The sequence below is a fragment of the Chlorocebus sabaeus genome, chromosome 21 (genome assembly GCF_047675955.1).
Source record: "Chlorocebus sabaeus isolate Y175 chromosome 21, mChlSab1.0.hap1, whole genome shotgun sequence".
Classification (NCBI taxonomy): domain Eukaryota; kingdom Metazoa; phylum Chordata; class Mammalia; order Primates; family Cercopithecidae; genus Chlorocebus; species Chlorocebus sabaeus.
In genome coordinates, this window is record NC_132924.1 from 45,316,254 (window position 1) to 45,336,700 (window position 20,447).

The 20,447-nt window shown below is 35.5% G+C and overlaps 1 long non-coding RNA gene across 5 annotated transcripts in view; it reads right to left on the reverse strand.

The window, feature by feature from the left end:
• Window positions 1-20,447, reverse strand: part of LOC119626258 (uncharacterized) — a 93,245-nt gene that overhangs the window by 71,347 nt on the left and 1,451 nt on the right. For 2 of the 5 annotated variants that reach the window (XR_012090352.1, XR_005242439.2), the window contains exons 2-3: window positions 19,161-19,219; window positions 16,484-16,531 (exon numbers count right to left, since the gene is read on the reverse strand). This is a non-coding gene — a long non-coding RNA (uncharacterized lncRNA). Of the gene's footprint in view, window positions 1-7,036; window positions 10,616-10,825; window positions 11,008-12,953; window positions 13,413-16,483; window positions 16,532-19,160; window positions 19,220-20,447 lie in introns of those variants that run through there. The other 3 variants (XR_005242441.2, XR_005242440.2, XR_005242438.2) reach the window with 3 other exon arrangements.

Below are 20,447 nucleotides of genomic sequence, written 5' to 3' on the forward strand. Positions count from 1 at the left end.
AGTCTGAAAGAAAAATAAGTTAATGAGTAAGAAGATACAGAGGGAAAAATACATGAGGCAAAACTGATAAACTGCAACAAGATATAAATGAGATATGCTATTATCATTGGATATTTTAACACACTTTTATCAGAAAAAAATCCACCAGGTAGAAAATCAGTAAAGACATAGATGAACTTAATCAATTTACTGGACTCCTTCATCCAACAGCAACAGCTTATACATTTTTCTCAAGCTAACATGAAAGATTCACCAATATAGACCAGATGGGGGCCATAAAATACACATTAACACATTAAAAAAAAAATAGAAACCATAAAATTCTGCTCTCAGACCAAAATGCAATTAAATTAGAAATGAATAACAGAAAGATAGCTGAAAAATCCCAAAATGTTGGAGATTAAACAAAATACTTCTAACACGAGTTATAGAAGAAATCTCAAGAGAACTTTAAAAATATTTCAAATTAAATGAAAATAAAAATATAACTTATCAAAATATGTGGGATGGAGTGAAAGCAGTGCTTAGAAGGAAATTTATAGCACTGAATACATATTTTAGGGAAGACAAATTAACTAAAATGAATAATCTAACTTTCTTAGAAAACTAGAAAATGAAGAGGAAATTAAATCCAAAGTAAGCAGGAAAAAAGAAATATTAGAAGTGAGGGCAGAAATCAATGAAATTGAAAACAGGCAATCAATAGAGAAAATCTACACAACCAAAAGCTGATATTTAAAGAAGATATTTTAACAGATCTGTACAATCTCTTCAAGAATATAGAAGCAGAGAAAATAGTTTCCAACTCATTCTATGAGGCTAGCATGAACATAATATCAAAACATATTATGAGAAAACTACAGACCAAATACTGTCATGAACATATATGCAAAAAAATCAAAAAAATAGCAAGTTGAATTCAACAATGTATAAAAAAATTATATAACACAACCCAATGGTATTTATCACATGTATCCAAGGCTCACTAACATTTGAAAATCAATTAATATGACTCATCACATCAACAAGCTGAAAAAAACACGTGATCATATCAATAGACGCAGAAAAAGCATTTGACAAAATGCAACATTTATTTATGATAAAACTCTCAGTAAACTAGGAGGAGAGGTGAGCTTCCCCAACTTGATTAAGAATATCTACAGAACACCTCCAGCTAGCATAATATTTAATGGTGAGAACACAGAAAAATACGGAATAGTCAGCACACAGAAAAATACGGAATATTATAACACTGTAGCTGTGGAGTATAAACTACTAAACTTCAGTAGAAGGACTAAATGATGAACCAATCAAAAATAATAAACTAAAATAGTTTTGCAAGACATAGACAGTATAATAAGACATAAAGAGAAACAACAAAAAGTGAAAAAGCAAAGGGAAGACGTTAAAATGTAGACTTTTTATTAGTTTTATTTTTCCATGTTTGTCTGTATATGGAATTGGTGTTAAGTTGTCACCAATTAAAAATAATGGGCTACCACACAGCATTGAAAAGTCTGCTGTCAGATATATTGGACCTCTATTGTATGTTGTTTCTTCTCTCTTGTTGCTTTCTTTATATTTGACTTTTAAGAGTTTGATCATTAGAGGCCTTGAGGTAGCCTTCTGTGGGTTAAATCTGCCTGGTGTTAAATCTGCTGTTCTCACACTGCTATAAAGAACTACCTGAGACTTAGGCTTAAGAGCAAGCATGACTGGGAGGCCTCAGGAAACTTACTATCATGGCAGAAGGCTAAGGGGAAGCAAGTACCTTCTTTACATGGCAGTAGGAGAGAGAGAGGGAGAGAGAGAGCGAGTGAGCCGGGGGGAAGTGCTACACACTTTTAAACCATCAGATCTTGTGAGAACTCACTCACTATCATGAGAACAGCATGGGGTTCAAGCAATTCTTCTGCCTCAGCCTCCTAGGTAGCTGGGACTACAGGTGCTCACCACCATGCCCAGCTAGTTTTTATATTTTTAGTAGAGACAGCGTTTCACCATGTTGGCCAGGCTGGTCATGAACTCCTGACCTCAAATGGTCCACCCACCTCAGCCTCCCCAAGTGCTAGGATTACAGGCGTGAGCCACTGTGCCTCACCCTCTGTATCCTCAGCTGTATAATGAGGAGGTAGGAGATTTGAGGTTAAAATGCCTTACTGCGCTAATATATCTATGTTCTATTATGTTATCAAATGAATACTGCTTATTCCTTTAAGAGTCAGCCATTTGAGTAGAAAAAAGCATTCAGTGAGGAGGTCTTTTCTCAAGGGACTAATTATCTAGGGAAAGATTCTGGAAAAATTGTAAAGTGGACTATAAAGTTGTTTTGGCTTCTTACAAGCTTGAAAAGATCAATGAAATGACAATAGTCATTTAGCCACTGTTGACATATCAATTGAGTCGATTCATCTAAGACTTCTTGAGTGCCTACCATGTACTAAGCACTATGACAAGTACAGAAGATACAATTGTGAAGAAAATAGATATAATCCTTCACACAAACACTGACGGCAAGGTGGAAATTGGTTTTCCCACTTTGGAAAACGGTTTGGCATATTTACTGAAAGCAAACATATGCATACTCTATGACTCAACAATTCCACTGCTAACACACACCACAGAGATGTATACTATTATGTTCACCAAAAATGTATACTTTTAATGAACATATATTTATAGCATTATGTGGAATAATTCTAACTGGAAATAACCCAATAGAATGGATAAGTAAATGGGAGTATATTTATACACAGTAATATCATAGAGCATAAGAATGAATGATTTATGACTACCCCAATAATATGAGTCTCATAAAAATTACACTGAACAAAAGAAGTCAGACACAAAATAGTACATACTGTATGGTTTCATTTATATTAATTCTAAGAACAGGTAAAAATAGTCTTAGCTGTTAAAAATCAGATAATGTTTATTTTTGGAATATAGCAACTTACGAGATAGTACCAGGAGACTTCTGGGGTGCTGTTTGTTTTCTATTTCTTAATGTAGACTCTGCTTGTATAGATGTGTACAATTTGTAAAAATTCATTGAGTTCTACACTAGTGATATGTATACTTTCCCGTAAGAACATTATAATTCCATAAAAATGTATCTCCCTCCCCAAGAAAAATGACAATCTTACTTAGAATAGGAAACAAATAAGTAAATAAGAACAGAAATAAATGGCAATAACTGCAATGAAGGAAACAAAGAGAGTGTAGCAAATATTAATCAAGTATTTACAATGGGGAAAATACAAATTAGGAAATAATTCCTTGTTTGGCAATCAAAGTCAATATATGTAGAACCCTTGGTGATTCAAAACTGATATTTGTCTTCTGTTTACTGAGAGTATTTGTCCAAAAGCAGGTGCCCTATCTATAGTGGAGGATGTTGTAGACTGGTCAGTTGATCATGTGATTTTCCAGTAATGGACAGTTATGCAGTGCTCCTTGTATAAACTTGCTTTAAGAAGTGTAATTATTCGGTCTACCATGCCTATGGTTGCACCACCTGACTCTGCTAGCATCTGTTCTCCCTTTTCATCCGCTCTGTCCCAAAGGAGGTACTAATGGTATTTGAAGATTTATAATTGACATAAGTGACATTAAGAACATCTGGAAATCTGGTACTTTGGCTTCATTCAATTTATTTTATTAATTAAGTTTTGGTAGCTGAGATTCAAATATTGCATGAATCTTTTTTTTTTTTTTAAGAACATTGAAAGTATTTTTTTGGTGTGTGTGTGTGACTTTACTCTTAGGCCTCTGGGGAATATTATGCATATATTTAATAATGACAGTAGAATGTGTTACTAAAAAAAAAGATTCCCACTGCATTGTTGTAGTAAGTGAATATTTACAGACTGAACTCTAAATTAAGTTCTATGTAAACCTAAGTTAGTTGTCCATCCAAAAAGAGGTTGAACTACATCAATCTGCCTGTGAAATATCCTGGAAGTCTTAAGAGATGTAATGAATCAATAGCTAAGCCTTCATCATTACTTTTTCCTGTAATTAATTCGTGACCAAAAAAAATCATTTCTGTAATTACAATTTTACAAAGCACAAAATGTGTTTAAAACATGTTGTTAATGTGCAACAGACTAAGAAACGTCTGAAAAATATAATCCCAAAAGATTCATCCCAATCTTATTGAATCCCAAAAAGATTCATCTCTGCTTAAGAAGTCTGTGCTTCCAAATGTCTTGGCTTGGTCATCAAACCCCTACATGTTGCTAGCTGTTAGGTTACATCAATTGCATGCGACTCAACAGATCTTGACAAATTGAACTCTCCAGTCTGGCAAGGAGACAATAATGTGAAGTTCTTTGTGAAAAGAGCTTTTTTATATCAAGCTTTTTAATATAGACTATTGGGGATCTAATTTCCTAGTTTTCTTAATTAGGTCTTTGTCTCTCCCCATGTCTTACTACTCCTTGCCTTTTGGACAACTGACCTCTCATTAATTGAACCCCAGGAGATAGGCAGGGTGAGAAAAGCAAAAGGAACTTATTTGGTCAGTCGAGAACTGGATATAACTCTGGCATCTCAGTATTCTTACTCTATAAGGCTTGTGGAGATAATAATCCTCAATTGTTTCAGAAAAATGCTATTTAGGAGAATGAGAAAAAAATGCATATAAAATTTGAGTCTTAGGGAAAGCAAATTTAAATAGTGCACGAAATGTGATTATTTTCAAATCTTCAAATTCACAATTTCTGAAAGTAAATATAATGATACCTTGAATAGTTAAATTTTAAAATTCATTCTATAACCTCTCTCGTTTGTTTGTAAAACACTTTATATATTTGGTTATATAAAATATATATGTTTGGGAGAAATATATATTTTTATATATTTATAAATAAATTATTGGTTATAGGTTATATATTTGGGAGAAAAAGCCTAATTAGTCCAAAGAAAGGCACATCTTTGAGAATGTATGTATTTATACCCAAACACACAGTAATTATTTTTTATTTTCCTCAAACTAAAATTATAGTCCTCAAAAAAATAGGAACATAAATAGGACTCAGTTTTAATCAAAAGGATGCCTATTATTTATATACATTTAAAACAAATGTGCATACATACAGACACAGGAGAGAAACTGCAATGTAATCTAAATAAGGAAGAAGCTGAAAACACTGGAAAATAATTCAACACAAACTCTAGATTTTTTTACTTTTTCCAGAAAAAGAAGGAAATTGGGGAAAACTTTCACTGAATTAAATTAAAAGAATGGTTGGGTAAATCTCTCAAGTTTTTGAATGAGTACACACATCCTTAATTTTCATGGGTTAATTCCTGCATTCACTAAGCATTTGGTAGGCACTCTTCTGTCACTGAAGATGCTGTAGAATATGGACAAAGTTCCACAGAGCTTTTATTATGGGACAAAATGACTAACGAGCACCATTATGGAACAAACAAAGGATCAACAGTAAAGAATAAAGCACAAAAATTGTCTTGCTGATTAACTGCCAAATTTCCAACACTTCTGTGGGTGGCAGGTTGATTGCCTAGACAGGTATAAATGAAGCATCCTCTCTAGTTCATGCTTCGCCTTTTTATTGATAAAAAGTGCTTGGGGCTACACAAGTTGATACTTCTTGGAACCCCTCAAACACTACCATCTTTTGCTGAAAAGGAAGGGCAGCTTTGAAAACAGAAGCCCACCATTCCTTAATAAGCTTTTTTTTTTTTTTTTTTTTTTTTTTTTTTTTTAAGATCTCATTCTATATAAAACTCAATTAGACACTGAGGGGAACGTAATAAAAACTCAAGGTAGTGAGGGACCCTCCCTTCTAATCAAGTGCAATTCAGCAGGAGATGATATAACAATAAGAAATAATAACCAATGTTAGCATTAAGTTTTCTTTAGAGGTCATGACAGGTTTTCACATACATTTTATTCTGAAAGTAACCCTGTGGGGTAGGTAGGACATTAAAATGACATTATGATGCTCAATTTAAGAAACTGAGCTTGGCAGAAATGAATGACGTTTTTCAAAAATCACAGCCCAGGAATGAAACAAGACTTACTTTGTTCTACTTATTATCATTTATGTTTGTAACCACATCCTGCTCTTTCCCATAAGAACGTTAATGATAGACCCTCATTCATTCCTCTGTTCATATATTTATTAAACATCTATTTGGTAGCTACTGTGAAAGTGCTGGGGATGCAAAACTCAGTTATTTTCTGCTCTCAAGGTGTCCACATGTATTCGAGTAACACTTTATCTCTTACAAAACTCTTCTTAGAAGAATGATAAATCATCATTACATCTTATATAATGTATCTAATGAGGAAACAAAAGCTCAAAGGGATCTCTTCACTAACCTAATACCATAAAGATAGTCCGAGTTCAGGATGATTCAGTCATTACTTAAGAGCTAAAATGAGCACAAAACTTTAGGATACTAGCTATAAACTTTGTTGGACATGCATCTCTATTACTGAAAATTTTGACCCTGTACTAGCAGTATATCTTTTAAAAAGTTTAAGTAGTGTACATGTGCTACTGTGTGTGCTACATGTATTTAACACTAATGGTAAACACATAACAAAACTCAAAAAAATTTAAAAGTTTAAAAGGGATGAAATGCAAAGCACATATAAATAGAAGCTTTACTCCTTACTTCCTGTAGCCTAATGGATTATCTTGCTTATACTTGAAAGCATACATATCTTTCTTTGGAGATCACTGTTAAAATAAGCAATAAATTTTAAACAAGTATTTAAAGGAGGACAGTCGATGTGAGTAGGTATACTTGCAATGAGTTCTGGGTGTCTGTTAAGCTTTGGGTGGATAATCAGCAATCTAGAAAAATCTGATCTTCAGATTCCAATTATGAATGTCTCTATTAAACACTAGTGAGATGCAAGTTTTCACACTCACTCCTACCAGTCTGTTTCTGGGTTACACTTTTCAGCTTTTTGGACAACCCGACCATCAAAAACCTTTAATGCCAATGATAAAAATGAGAAAATTTTGAATAAATGAATGTCTGCTCCACCAGAAAAGATGAGAAACACTTAGATTTTATTTCATTCATGTGACAATCACACAAAACTCAATTAAAAGGGGTGGGCCTTTATAACTTAGAAACATTTTACTTGAATTCTCTATTAGCTATTAATATAATTTGCACTGTCGCAATAAAGGCACCACTCTATAAAAACATTTAATTTCCATTCAGGAAGAAGAGATCACGTTTCCCTCCACAACAAACTCTTTAGTTGAGCACAATTTTAATTACTTATTTGTACTTTGCCCAAACCCCTACTTCACAAGGAAACATTTTGCACTTCAAATTTATGATAATATTGAAATTCAATTTTTTAGCTGTTAGCTCAATGAGTAGTTTTTATCAGAGAGCAAGAACAAATTTTAATCCTTTCTTTGAAGGATCTAAAGCATGGACACCCCCACCTTCGGTCTTCTAAAATTAGTTAACAAGAAGCAACAAAATAATAAATCAAAGTTTCCATTTGTACCATTATATGACCCAACTTCTGGAACCATAATTTACAGTATATCTTCTAGACATGGTAACTACCAGAATTTTGCAACACAGGGTCCTTGACTCCCAAGTCTGCCAGGGCAAATTACTAGGGAAATAAAAATACAGTTTTTGTAAGAGTAATGATGTTTTTGTGCTATACTCGGGCTCTTTGAAAAACTAATTGAACTTTAAGACTTTTAAAAAGTTTTTCCAAAATTCAATAACAAATTTGATTAAAAATTGAGTTACTATGCAATTTTGGGGAATATTTTTACAATGAAGAGAAAACTTGATTTCAATTTATTTATATTACACTTCAACTGAGGAAAAATTGTGGTGATTTATGTCGGAAAATTTTTGAGACAATTTTTGAAATAAACATTTTGTAATAATGGAAAATGTTGAAGTAAGGTAATGAAATGAAGAAACAAGTATTTTCAGAAAAGAAGTATTTTAAACTTTAGGATGATGTAAGAGCCATTATTCAAGATGAGAAGAAATCTTAATTTCTAAGGAATATTATAGTTTTCAATGCCTTCTTCAGTTGCCTCATCTCATTTCATCCAAGAAAATCTGCTCAAGGAGACATTGCTCACTGTTCATTGGAGAAGAGTTTATTGTAATATTTTGCTAAAAGAGGCATTAAAGAGGCTGAATCTCATTATGGAGAGAACAGAAACACTGTCCTATCCTTTGGAGACAAGTATAGGTTAGACAGACCTGGGATCATAGCCATCATTTCCTTTGGCAAATCACTAATTTCAGGTTTCACATCTCTAAAAAAGGAGCAAGAATAATCTTTGTATCACAAAGCATTGTGAACTGAAAGAATTATTGATATACACACATAATACTGTGCCTGACATGTGATACATGTAACAAGCTAAAATTATTCAATAACTGTTCACAGAGTAAAATTAGACCTATTCTCTGATTCAGTACTCAGTTCATCATATCACACTCTGTTCACCTTTATCAATTACAAATTGTTAAATCAGACCAGGTTTTCCACCTTTGTAGATAATCTAGTATGGTGACTATCAACAAAGATCTTCATTGGAATAAGCACTTTCACTTCCCTGTCTTGGATTCTGATTTAGCATCTGTAGCTGTAAAAACCCCACAGATGATTCTGATGTGTAGCCTAGCTGAGAACTACTAATTTAGTTTATGTGCCAGCCTTTTACTTTCAAAATGTCTAGCTTATCAGTGTAAAACTACTGTTGCCTTAGTTGCTGTTATTACTACATGAGCTTTCTTTGCTTCCATTTGCAGTGGAATCAGAAGCTGGAATATAGCAGGCAATGGCAAAAGTCAAAGTGACACCATGACTCTATCTGATTTCCCCCCATTTGTTGATGGTTTCTTCCATTATTTCTGGCCGGCACATTTACTTATGCTCTTCAGAGGATGTGTAAGTAGGGAGAAGTCTCCTAAAATACAGGACTCTTAATCCAGTTCCAGTCCCAAGATATAAAAAAGCAATTGACAATTCAAATACGGCACCCATGATTTCAAATGAGAGGTCTAACTCAGATAAACAAGTTCGTTGAAGTGGGATCCCATGTCCACATGATAGAACATTACGCCAAATACATTGTTTTTCTCCTATTGTTACTGCCAGTGGGTTATTTATCAAAAACTGATAAGTAGGTGGCTTCTGCTAAAGAAAGTTTGTACATCTCTAGTAGATATTGAGCTTTTTGGCTCCCTTTCCAACATAGTGTAGTTTTAATGTTCAGAAATTCCTGGTTTTCTGAGTATACAACTGTAGGTAGAGGGAAAAAAGCTCATATCATTTTGTAGACATTTCTCTCTCTTAAAGCAGATGGCCACAAAAAATTATAATACTCAGAGTTGTAACTTTCAGCTTTGAGGTAATAAAAGCCACCTTCTAAATTGTTCACTGGGGCTGGATGCGGTGGCTCACACCTGTAATCCTAGCACTTTGGGAGGCTGAGGTGGGTGGATCATGAGGTCAAGAGATTGAGCCCATCCTGGCTAACACGGTGAAACCCCATCTCTACTAAAAATGCAAAAAATTAGCCAGACATGGTGCTGCGTGCCTGTAGTCCCAGCTACTCGGGAAGCTGAGGCAGGAGAATTGCTTGAACCTGGGAGGTGGAGGTTGCAGTGAGCCGAGATTGCGCCAGTGCACTCCAGCCTGGGTAACAGAGTGAGAGTCCATCTCCAAAAAAGAAAAAAAAAATTGTTCATTGACTTTCAAATAAATTAATTGCTTTTAATCTCTGTTATTGCAAATATTCCTTCATATTTGTAGTTTTGTTGACTTGTAAATTAAGATCATCATGTGAAATGGTTTTAACTCTGATTAAAATTACATTTAATATGCATGGTTGAAATTTTAAAAAATTCCAAATATGAAGAAATTCTCACTGCTACCATTTCTCCTTCTAATAATAAAGTGTTAGTCCATACAGTATGGTCCTAAGGAGAGCTTCACTTATAAGTGAGACCTAAATGTTGTCACATCTTGAAAATCAGTTCTTTGTGTATCACTTGGGATATATAACAACAGGGTCATCAGTATCAGAAACAATTTCTTAAACATATACTCTCTTTGCTAGTATTTCAACCCTAGTTTGGGATTTTATGATGGCAAAGAAGAGGGATTTTGACAGCTATTGATACCTTAAAAGCAAACAGCCTGTAGAAATAAATGATTCCAAAGATCAGATAGGGCCATACAGATCACTCTGAATTTCTTTGACACCTCCCTCCTGGGAGGAACGCCAAAGAATACCTATTGACTCTTCTGCCCTCCTGTGGTCAGAAATCAATGGAGTCTGTATCTCTTGAGTAGATACTGCTGTGATCTGAAGACAAGTGGATTATTAAAATGGGTGTTTGGTGCCTATGCTAGTTAGGGTTCTCTGGAGAAACAGCACCAAGAAGAAGATACATATTTATTATAAAGTATTGGCTCAGGCGATGATGGAGGCTGAAAAGTTCCAGGGTAGGTTGATTGCAAACTGGAGACCCAGGAAAGTTGGTCATGTAGTCTGAAGGTTGGATAGCCCGAGAGCCAATGCTGTAGATTCCAGTCTGTGTCTGAAGGCCTAAGAATCAGGAGGTCCTATGTTAGAAGAAGATTAATGTAAAACTTAAGCTGTCAAACAGAGAGGCAATTCAACCTTCTTCCACTTTTTTGTTCTATCCAGGCCCTCCACACATTAGATGATGCCCACGACACTGGGGAGGAATATCTGCTTTACTCAGCTTATAAATTTAAATGCTAATCTCTTCTGGAAACACCCTCACAGGTACACCCAGAAATAATGCTTACCCAGCTATTTGAGCATCCTGTGCTTAGTCAAGTTCACACACAAAATTAACCATCTCAGTGCCTGTTGAAGATTCTCTGCAAAGATGGCCATTAATAATTCCTTCATTTTCTGTAAAAATTCCTTTCATCATGACGTGCAGCTACTTTCTCTCTTCTTGATTTCTGTCTGGGCTTGTGAATTCCTTTGTCCAAAAGAATGAGACAGATTTGACACTGTGCTAGTTTGGGGCATGACATTTAAGCGGGGTTGGCAGAATCTGTTTGTTTGTTTTTTAAAGAAATCATTCACTATAAAGAAAATCAGGCTATCCTGCTGGAGAAAAATACCATGTGGAAGAGAACTGAGATGCCCCAGGCAACATCCATCACCAAGGACCCCAATCTATAAAGGAGTCTATCTTGGATCCTCCTTTGCTTCAGTTGAACTACCTTAGCCAACCCCATGTGAAAGAGAGATGAGCTGTTTCCTTTAGTGCTGCTTAAAATCTGGATCCACAAAACTGTGAGCAATGAGATGGTGTTGTTTTAAGCTGCTAAGTTTTGGAATGATTTTTTATAGAGTAATAGACAATTGAAAAAAGTTGCAAACGTTATAGTTTTTATTCTCCACAACTTAATCTGATTTATCAGTTACAGAGCATATTTACCCTTGATAATCCCCTCAAATATAAAGAAGAATCATTTTTAAGATGAGTCTTTCACTGGCTCATGTGTAAGGTATATTTCTTGACTTCTTGCCATTATTCCCAGGCCTTGGAAATTTCCAGGGTTAGAATACCAAGCCTTTAGATTATTGTCTTAGTGTATTTCTGCTGTTAGAATAGAATACTACAGGCTTGGTAATTTATAAAGAATAGAAGTTTATGTGGTTCACAGTTCTGGAGGCTGGGAAATCCAAGAACATGGTAATAGCATCTGGTTGGTTGTTACTGCACAGCAGAAAGGCAAAAGGCAGAAGTAAGCATATAAGACAGAAAAGGAATGGGGACCAAATTTCATTATTTTTTCAGGAGCCCACTCCCATGATGATGGCATTAATCCATTAATGAGGGCAAAGCCTTCATTACCTAATGAACTTTTAAAGGCCTAACCTCTTAATACTACTGCAATGGCAATTAAGTTTTCAACATATCAACTTTAAGGAACATATTCAAATCATAGCAATTATGGTTCTGATATTTACTAAAGTGGAGATGTCTCAAACAACTATAACTACTTATTCTTGAAGATAAATGAAAAGATTAGATTTTTCTTGAGAGCCAGATTAAGTAGGGACAGGAGGGCCTTAGTGTCACAACATGAGCAATCTCAGATCTTAGCAGCACTGGCTGGTGGGGATGGGAAGTAAGCCAAGGCCAGCCTGTAGAGTATCCCAGGGAGACCTAGGCATCAGAAGTCACAAGAATAACAATTAAAGCCAGTCAAGGGGTGATATCCTGTTTGTATGTGATTAATCCTTCCATAGCAGTTCTTCAGCCAATTAATTAGAAGTCAACCCTCTGATGACTCAAGCCTAGTCAGTCAAACTGGGGTTGTGTCTTACTTCATGCAAGAGAGATGTGAAATTGAAAGAAGGAGCCAGTTATAAGACCTGGGTCAATGAGGTTAAGTTTGGGAAAAAGGTTGCAAGTGGTGGGTACACCCCATGAATAGTAAGACATGTCTCTAGGCAATGAGACAAATGCAAGATTCACCCTATTCACAAAGTGAAGCTGTCTGTCCTGGTCAGGACTAGCAGGATTAAGTTCATAGATGAAGACACAAGTGAATTCCGGTTCAGCAGAGCTGATAGTGACATACCCAATTCAGGAGGTAGTGAGGAAAAATAAAGACTATAGAAAGGCGAGAGGCCAGGAGAACCAAGACAAGCATAATGAAATTTGATAACTTTGCCCCCAAGACCAGTGTTGGTTACTTTCATGTATATTTTTGTTATTGTACTATAGCAGTTAATAATCATATATTTTTATGAAGTTAAGAGAGAATAATTACTAAGGAATATTTGACAAAGGGGGAAGTTTCTGGTTTGCATTTTAATCACTTGTCAAGATCTTGAATTCTTTCAAGGATAAGTGGTAGGAGAGGTGAAAAGATGTCAGAAGTTGGGGTGAGAAGAGTCTGTACAAACTTAAAAACAAAACAAGCTTTTTATTTTGTGAATAGTTTCAAGCACTCTAATTTTTCTGAAGAGTACATATAAATTGTTCTTTATTGATTTATGTTTATATTCAATGGTAAGTTTAACATTCTTTCAATTATTCATCTATTCTTTCATTTATGTCTTAAGCCAATTAGTGGTAGCAATGGTCACAAAAGAGAGTACTTAATTTCTATTTAACTTATTTCTATGCACGTACAGTAGAGACAACACAGTGACCTCATTTATTCTTCTTAGCAATCTGCTGCAAGTTACTTCCACATAAAATATTGTCCTTTTGTCACCACTAAGTCTTCATTGTCCAAAACGGTGTAGTTTATTGCTCTCCTAAGTAGATTATACAGCATCTTCCCAGACTCTGTATATTCTTTTTTTCTTCTTCTTTTTCTTGGGGAAGGAGAGAGGGTCTTTCCCAGTGAGTATTCCATGCTAGAGAGCAATGAAACATTCTTTTTTGTAAAAATCAAAACTTGTTTATATCTTTTGGACATCACTGAAGAGACTATATTATTATATGAAACGACTGTCGCAGTCTTCTCTCTCTCCCTTCTCCATGTTACCCCTTGTGCTTCTACCCTACCATAGTCCCTTTCAATCTGCTTAAGATAAAGATGTGGTGCCCTCATGGGTAAGGCACTATAAGGCAATGATGTCTGAAATTCAGACTCTATTGGACAGCTCACTTCCTGTATTTACTCTGTGCTTGGCAAGTTGATGGGGGCGGTGGCTGTGGTCACAATGCACAACGTCTGCATTCTTTTTTTCTTATCGCTCAGATAAAAGATATGACTTTGAATTCCTTTGGATCATTTGCATCTTAAACTAAGTGCGCACGCACACACACACACACACAAAATGACACGTTTGTAGAAATACCAGGGATGATCTGGTTTTCTGTTTCTCTTCCATCATTCTTTTCTGGTATTTAAATATTTTTCCCTTGTGTTTCCCTTCTTACAAATTAACAAGGAAATGAAACAGTTTAAGGAATTACTTACACAATTTTAAAATAAATTTCTTATGCATTTTTTATATGGTATTTTAATATATTACATGCATTTTGCTTTGGGTACTGAAATTAAATGTATTGAATATAAAGTGAGTTGGGGTATAATTCTTTTAAATTCACTGTTTATTTTAGTCTGGCTCACAACTACATTGGAATCACCTATGGAGGTATATCAAAAATCAGATTCCTGGGCCTACTCTGGAGGCATTTAATTGAAATTTCTGTCAGTAGATGCCAGGAATATATTTTCTAAGATTATTATATAATACATACTATGTAAATTATATTGTATAAAATACATAAAAATACTATATAGAAACCATTGTTCCAGGTGCTTCTTATGAAAAGTTAAACTTTAGTATTATTAATTCAGTCCTAAGGCTAAATATTCACCATTGCTTCCTTTTTAGTTATACAGGAAAAGCACAGTGGATGGTAGAGACAATTGACAATAACTTTGCAAGAAATATTATGAAAATGAAAGGTAATAATGATGTTGTCATGTGGTATTGTTTAGTCTGCATTATCTGCAGAGAGACCTCAATTCTGAGTGTCACCGTTCTTATGTATAAAAATGAGTTAAAGGTCAGAGGTTAATAGACTGTACCATTTACATAAGATACACAATAGCAAATCAGAAATTAGAATTCATAGGCTGCCAGAAATGATGGGGATGCCCCATGGTAGAATGTTAATTTACTTCTCGCTCTGATTTCAATGGAATTAAAGGATGAACCACTAAGCTGTTCATTAGCACTGATGAGAAACACCCCAACTAATCTCTAGAAAGGGTACCAAAACAATAATGTAGCTGGGGAGGAGGGGTATGACTGGTAGTGCTAATTACATTTGCGTTAATACTAAAAAAAATTTACCCACTGGAAACTAAAATTTTCTGATAAAAGAAATCTCCAAGACAAGTACTCCAGAGAGGTATACTAACATGTAAAGACACACAAACAAAAAAGTAAGTTTTAGGTATTTCAGATATAAAGATGAGAGCCACTTTCATTTAATGTACACTTCTGTGCATATTAAAAAGTAAAGACAATGTCAGGAGCTAATAAGTGACTATAGCAGTGCTGTAGGATCCAAGGTTAATACAAAAAAGTCAATCATTTTCTATATACCAGGCATGAACAAGTGGAATTTGAAATTAAAAACACAATATTATTTACATTAACCCCCCAATGAAATCCTTAGGTATAAATTTAAGACAATATGTACAACATCCATAGAAGAAAAAGTACAAACCTGATGAAAGACATCACAAAAGAACTAAGTAAAGATGTTCCATGTTTGTGAGTAGGAAGACTCAATATTGTCAAGATGTCAGTTCTTCCAAAATTCATCTATAAATTCAATGCAATCTCAATCAAAATACCAGCAAGTTATTTTGTGGATATTGATAAACTGATTTTAAAGTTTATATGGAGAGGCAAGAGACCCAGAATAGCCAACACGATACTGAAGAAGAACAAAGTTGGAAGACAGACACTACTGGACCTCAAGACATATAAAAAGCTAGAGTAATCAGGACAGTGTGGTATTGACGAAAGAATGTACAAATGAATCAATGGAACATTATAAAGAAACCAGAATTAGACTCAAATAAATATAGTCAACTGATCTTTGACAAAGAAGCAAAGGCAGTAAAATGAAGCAAAGATAGTCTTTTCAACAAATGTTGCTGCAACAACTGCATATCTACGTGGAAAAACAACAAAGAATCTAGACAAACTGTATACCCTTTACAAAATTAATTCAAAACTCACAGACCTAAATGAATCACTGATCTAAAAAACCCACAAAACTATAAAACTCCTAAGAGATAGTATAGGAGAAAATCTAGGTGATGATTTTTTTAAAAGCACCACCAAAGACATGACCCGTGAAAAACAATTGATAAGCTGGACTTCATTATCATTAAACATTTCTGCTCTGCAAAAGACACTGTTGAGAATAAAAAGACAAGCCACAGACTGGGAGAAAATATTTGCCAAAGAAATATCAGGGAAAAAACTGTTCTTCAAAATAAACAAAGAACTCTCAAAACTGAACAATAAAAACACAAATGACCCAACTAAAAAGTGGGCCAAAGACTCTGACACCTCACCAAATATGATACACATGGCAAATACATATATGAGCAATGCTCAACATCATATGTCATCAAATAAATACAAATTAAATCAACACTGAGATACCACTGCACATCTGTTAGAATGGCCAACAGCCAGAACACTGACACACCAAATGCTGGTGAGGATGTGAAGCAACAGAAACTCTGATTCATTGTTGGTGGGAATGCAAAATGGTATAGCTACTTTGCAAGACAGTTTGGCCGTTTCTTACAAAACTAACCATACTTTTGCCCATACAATTCAGCAATCTTTCTCCTTGGTATTTATCCAAAGGAATTGAAAATTTTAGTACACATAAAAATCTGCACAGAGGAACCGAAAACCAAACACTGAATGTTCTTACTTACAAGTGGGAGCCGAATAATGAGAACACGGGAGCGGAACCACACCGGGACCTGTAGGGAGGTGGGGAGTAGGGAGGGAGAGCATTAGGAAAAGTAGCTAATGCATGCTGGGTTTAATACCTAGGTGAAAGGTTGATAGGTACAGCAAACCACCATGGCACACATTTACCTTTGTAACAAACCTGCACATCCTGCACATGTACCCCAGAACTTAAAATACAATTTTAAAAAACCCTGCACAGAGATGTTTATTACAGCTTAGTTGTAATTGCCAAACCTTGGAGCAACCAAGATGTCTTTCAGTAGGTGAATGAATAAATACATCATGGTACATCCAGCAAAAAAAATAAAATAAAATAAATCAGTGCTAAAGAGACAGAAGCTGTCAAGCCATGAAAAGATATGGAGAAAAGTTAAATGCATATTACTAAATGAAAGAAGGCCAGTCTGAAAAGAATACTGTATGGTTCCAACTATATGATGTTCTGGGAAAGGCAAAAGCATGGAGGCAGTAAAAAGACAGGTGGATGCCAGGGATTGGGCAGGGATTAGGGGAGAGGAAGGCATGAATAGGCAGAGGATAGATGACTTTAGGGCAGTGAAATTACTCTGCATGATACTGTAATGGTGGATACACATCATTGTAAATTGATCAATCCTATAGAATGAATGTACAACACCAAGTGTGAACTCTAATGTAAACTAGGGACTGTGGGTTATAATGATGTGTCACTGTAGGTTCATCAGTTGTAACCAATGTACCACTCTGGTGGGAGATGTTAACAATGTGGGAGGCTATGCATGTGTGGGGCAGGGAGTTATGGGAAATTTTTGTACTTTTCTCTCAATTTTGCTGTGAACCTAAATCTACTCTTAGAAAGAGACTACTTTAAAAAATTAAAGGCATGCCAAAGCCAGCTTGTGAAATTGTGGTATATATTTAACAAAGTTATACTTTAAACATTTATAATACATTTTTAAATTCATAAGACAAAGGATTTATTTTAAAAATCAATACTGGGGGTCTAGTAATGGGACATAAAGTTGAATGAACAGTGCCTTATTCTTTCAATCATATTACTGCATTTCTAACTACGTATAACTTCATTTGGAGATTATAGTCCAGATGAGAATCTTCCTCAGTGTGAAGCCTGTTATTAGTTTCCTCTCGCTGCTATAACAAATTACCACAGATTCAGCAGCTTAAAACAACTCAAGTATACTATCTTATAGTTCTGGATATCAGAAATCTGAAAATGGGGTGGCAGGGCTATATTCTTCTGCAGGCTCTAAGAGAAAAACCTGTTTCTTTGCCTCTTCCAGCTTCTAGAAGCTGCCTACATTCCCACCTCTGTCTGCACTCTGATAGCTGCTTCCATCCTTATACTTCCTTCTCTAACTCTGACTCCTCTCTTATAAGGATGCCAGAGATTACATATGGCCCACCTAGATAATCCAGGCTACTCCCCTCCATCTTGAGATCTTTCACTTAATCACATCTGCAATGTCTCTTTAGCAGTGTAAGGTAACTTATTCATATGTTCTGGAGATAAGAATATGGGCATCTTTGGAGAGTCATTATTTTGCCTACCTGGAAGCTCAAAACAGAAACGACTCCAAGAACTTCCAACTCTGCATGCTCTGCTTCATGATTCAGTTGGGGTTTATGTTTTCTAAACGCTTCAAGTGATATCTTACAATGGTTATTACCAGTGGATCCCAGAGGATTTCACTTTTCAGGATATGTACTTTCACATGCCTGATGCAGAGAAGATATTCTCATAATGTGGCTGCTATAACTTGGTATTAAGTAACAAGGAAGCTCCATCTGTTACCCCAAAGTATGCATAACATGGAACTAATTATATTTATATAAAAAGGACACAGAGAAAAATGTTGCTTCATACTGTATATATAAATGAATACTATAATCTGCCCTTTTTCCCCTACAAGTTGGTCTGCTAGACATTGTTTATAGTATATAAGATATAAGGATCTAAGGATTCATGTAAGATCTAAATTGATATATCTGCTCTAAGAACAAAACTAAATAAGATTCTAGTTAAAATTTGTCAATGTTTAATTATATAAAATTATTCTATAGCAATTAGTATAACAAGAGCTTTATTACTCTACTTTTCTTTGCTCAAGGTTAAGTAAAGGAAGAATACCTTTATAACAACTCCACCTTTAGATTAAAAAGGGAGGTTTAAAGATCAATATTAATAGAAATACTAACTTGATTTGCCTTCCTGCTCTCATAGACTCATTCATTCATCCACCCAGTTAGTCAACAAACATTTAAATGCTTGATACAAGTGTGGTAGTGGTGCTACGAAGTCAAGTAATGTGCCAAACTTGTTTCATATAGTTGCTGCCTGAGCATTCATTTTTAGGTCTGATATAAGCTGTTTGAAACCCAGTTGTATCACGTCACCTGTGGCTTACTTAAAACTTCGCCTCCCTGTGATACAGAACACTTATTCCTCATTCCATGACCAAAAACTCAACACATCCCGCAGCTGCTAACCATGATAAAACCCAATGGTCGACACCACAGTCAAGTTCCCCCTTTGCTAGTGTTTTCTTTAGTCAATCCACAACCCCCTCTGGAAAGCAGAAGGGATAAAGCCTTTTGGACCTTAGCATAGCCTCACAGGTCCTCTCTCTTGCTCCCCACCTGCTGGTTGGGTGTCCTGTTATCTCCAGACTTCCCATCAGGCTTATTCTCTGGTGAATCTGTAAGTGATAAAATGCACCTGTTATTTTACATGTTTTGTGTGCTGCCTCCTCTGGCATCTGACCTGCACACCAGAACCTAGCTTTCCTCCCTGGGCCAGAGCTCTCCTGAAGAGTGACTGTTCTGGCTTATGGCCACTCTTAAGAGAGAGACCTTGAGATCAAGTTAGAAAGGAACAATAGCAATAAAAATTACAAGGAAGTATATTATGGCAACCACTTTTCAGTTAAGAGTTATTAGTCTAACAAACCTCAACTAGCACAGGACCTAAATGCTAATTATAATAAAAGTAACAAAAGTGAAAGAATGGCTTCAATAAGACTAAACAAAAAGCAGAAAACATCATTTTGTATGCTCTCAACTGAGAAAATAGGTAAAAATAAAAATTGTAATAAATACTATAACTGGATAACATTTCCAGTGTTTAAAAAGATTATTTCTTATGAATCATAAACCACTGGATTAAGACTGACTTACTGATGATTACACACTTTAATGATCATTCATCTGTTTAATCAGCAATTCATTCAATAAATATTAAGCTTCTGTTACATTCCAGGAGCTGGGAACACACACACAACCCAAGCCAAAAGAAAAATGTTGCTGCTTTCATGGAGTTGACATTCCAGGGACTAATACAATAGTACTCTCCTCCAAATTCTTCACTATACTTTCATGGTAAACCTCACCAGCAACAAGAGTACTAAATAAGGTAAGATATGCTTTAGGCCTGGAATTCTTCAGCTTTGGCCTACTTCTATACGAGGGCCTTAAGGCTGCTCTGCCATTAGTTGTGCAATCTTACATAAATTAACCATTTTAACTTCTTTTCCCCTTTGTAAAAAGGGAAATGACAAAAGTTGAGTTCTCCTAGGGACTAAATGACATAAGGTGTATCAATTGTTCAGCAATTAGTATCGCTTTGGCCCTATGGTTCCAAAACGTGCCTGCTCATCAGAATCACCCGAGGATCTTTAAAAACATTCCAAAGCCCGGTGCACACTAGACCAATTAAATCCCAATCTCTGAGCGTGTCAGGACACGCTCCCCAGGTGGTTCCAACTTGCAGGCAAGTTTGAGAGCCACCACAGTTTGAATTATTGATGTGCCACAATAACAGTTGCTAATCCATCTGTCTTTACCCCAGGTGGAACCAGGAAGCCTCCGGAGCTTAATGAAATTCAGATAATCGAGGTGCATACGCACCCTACGTCCCATCCCGTGATT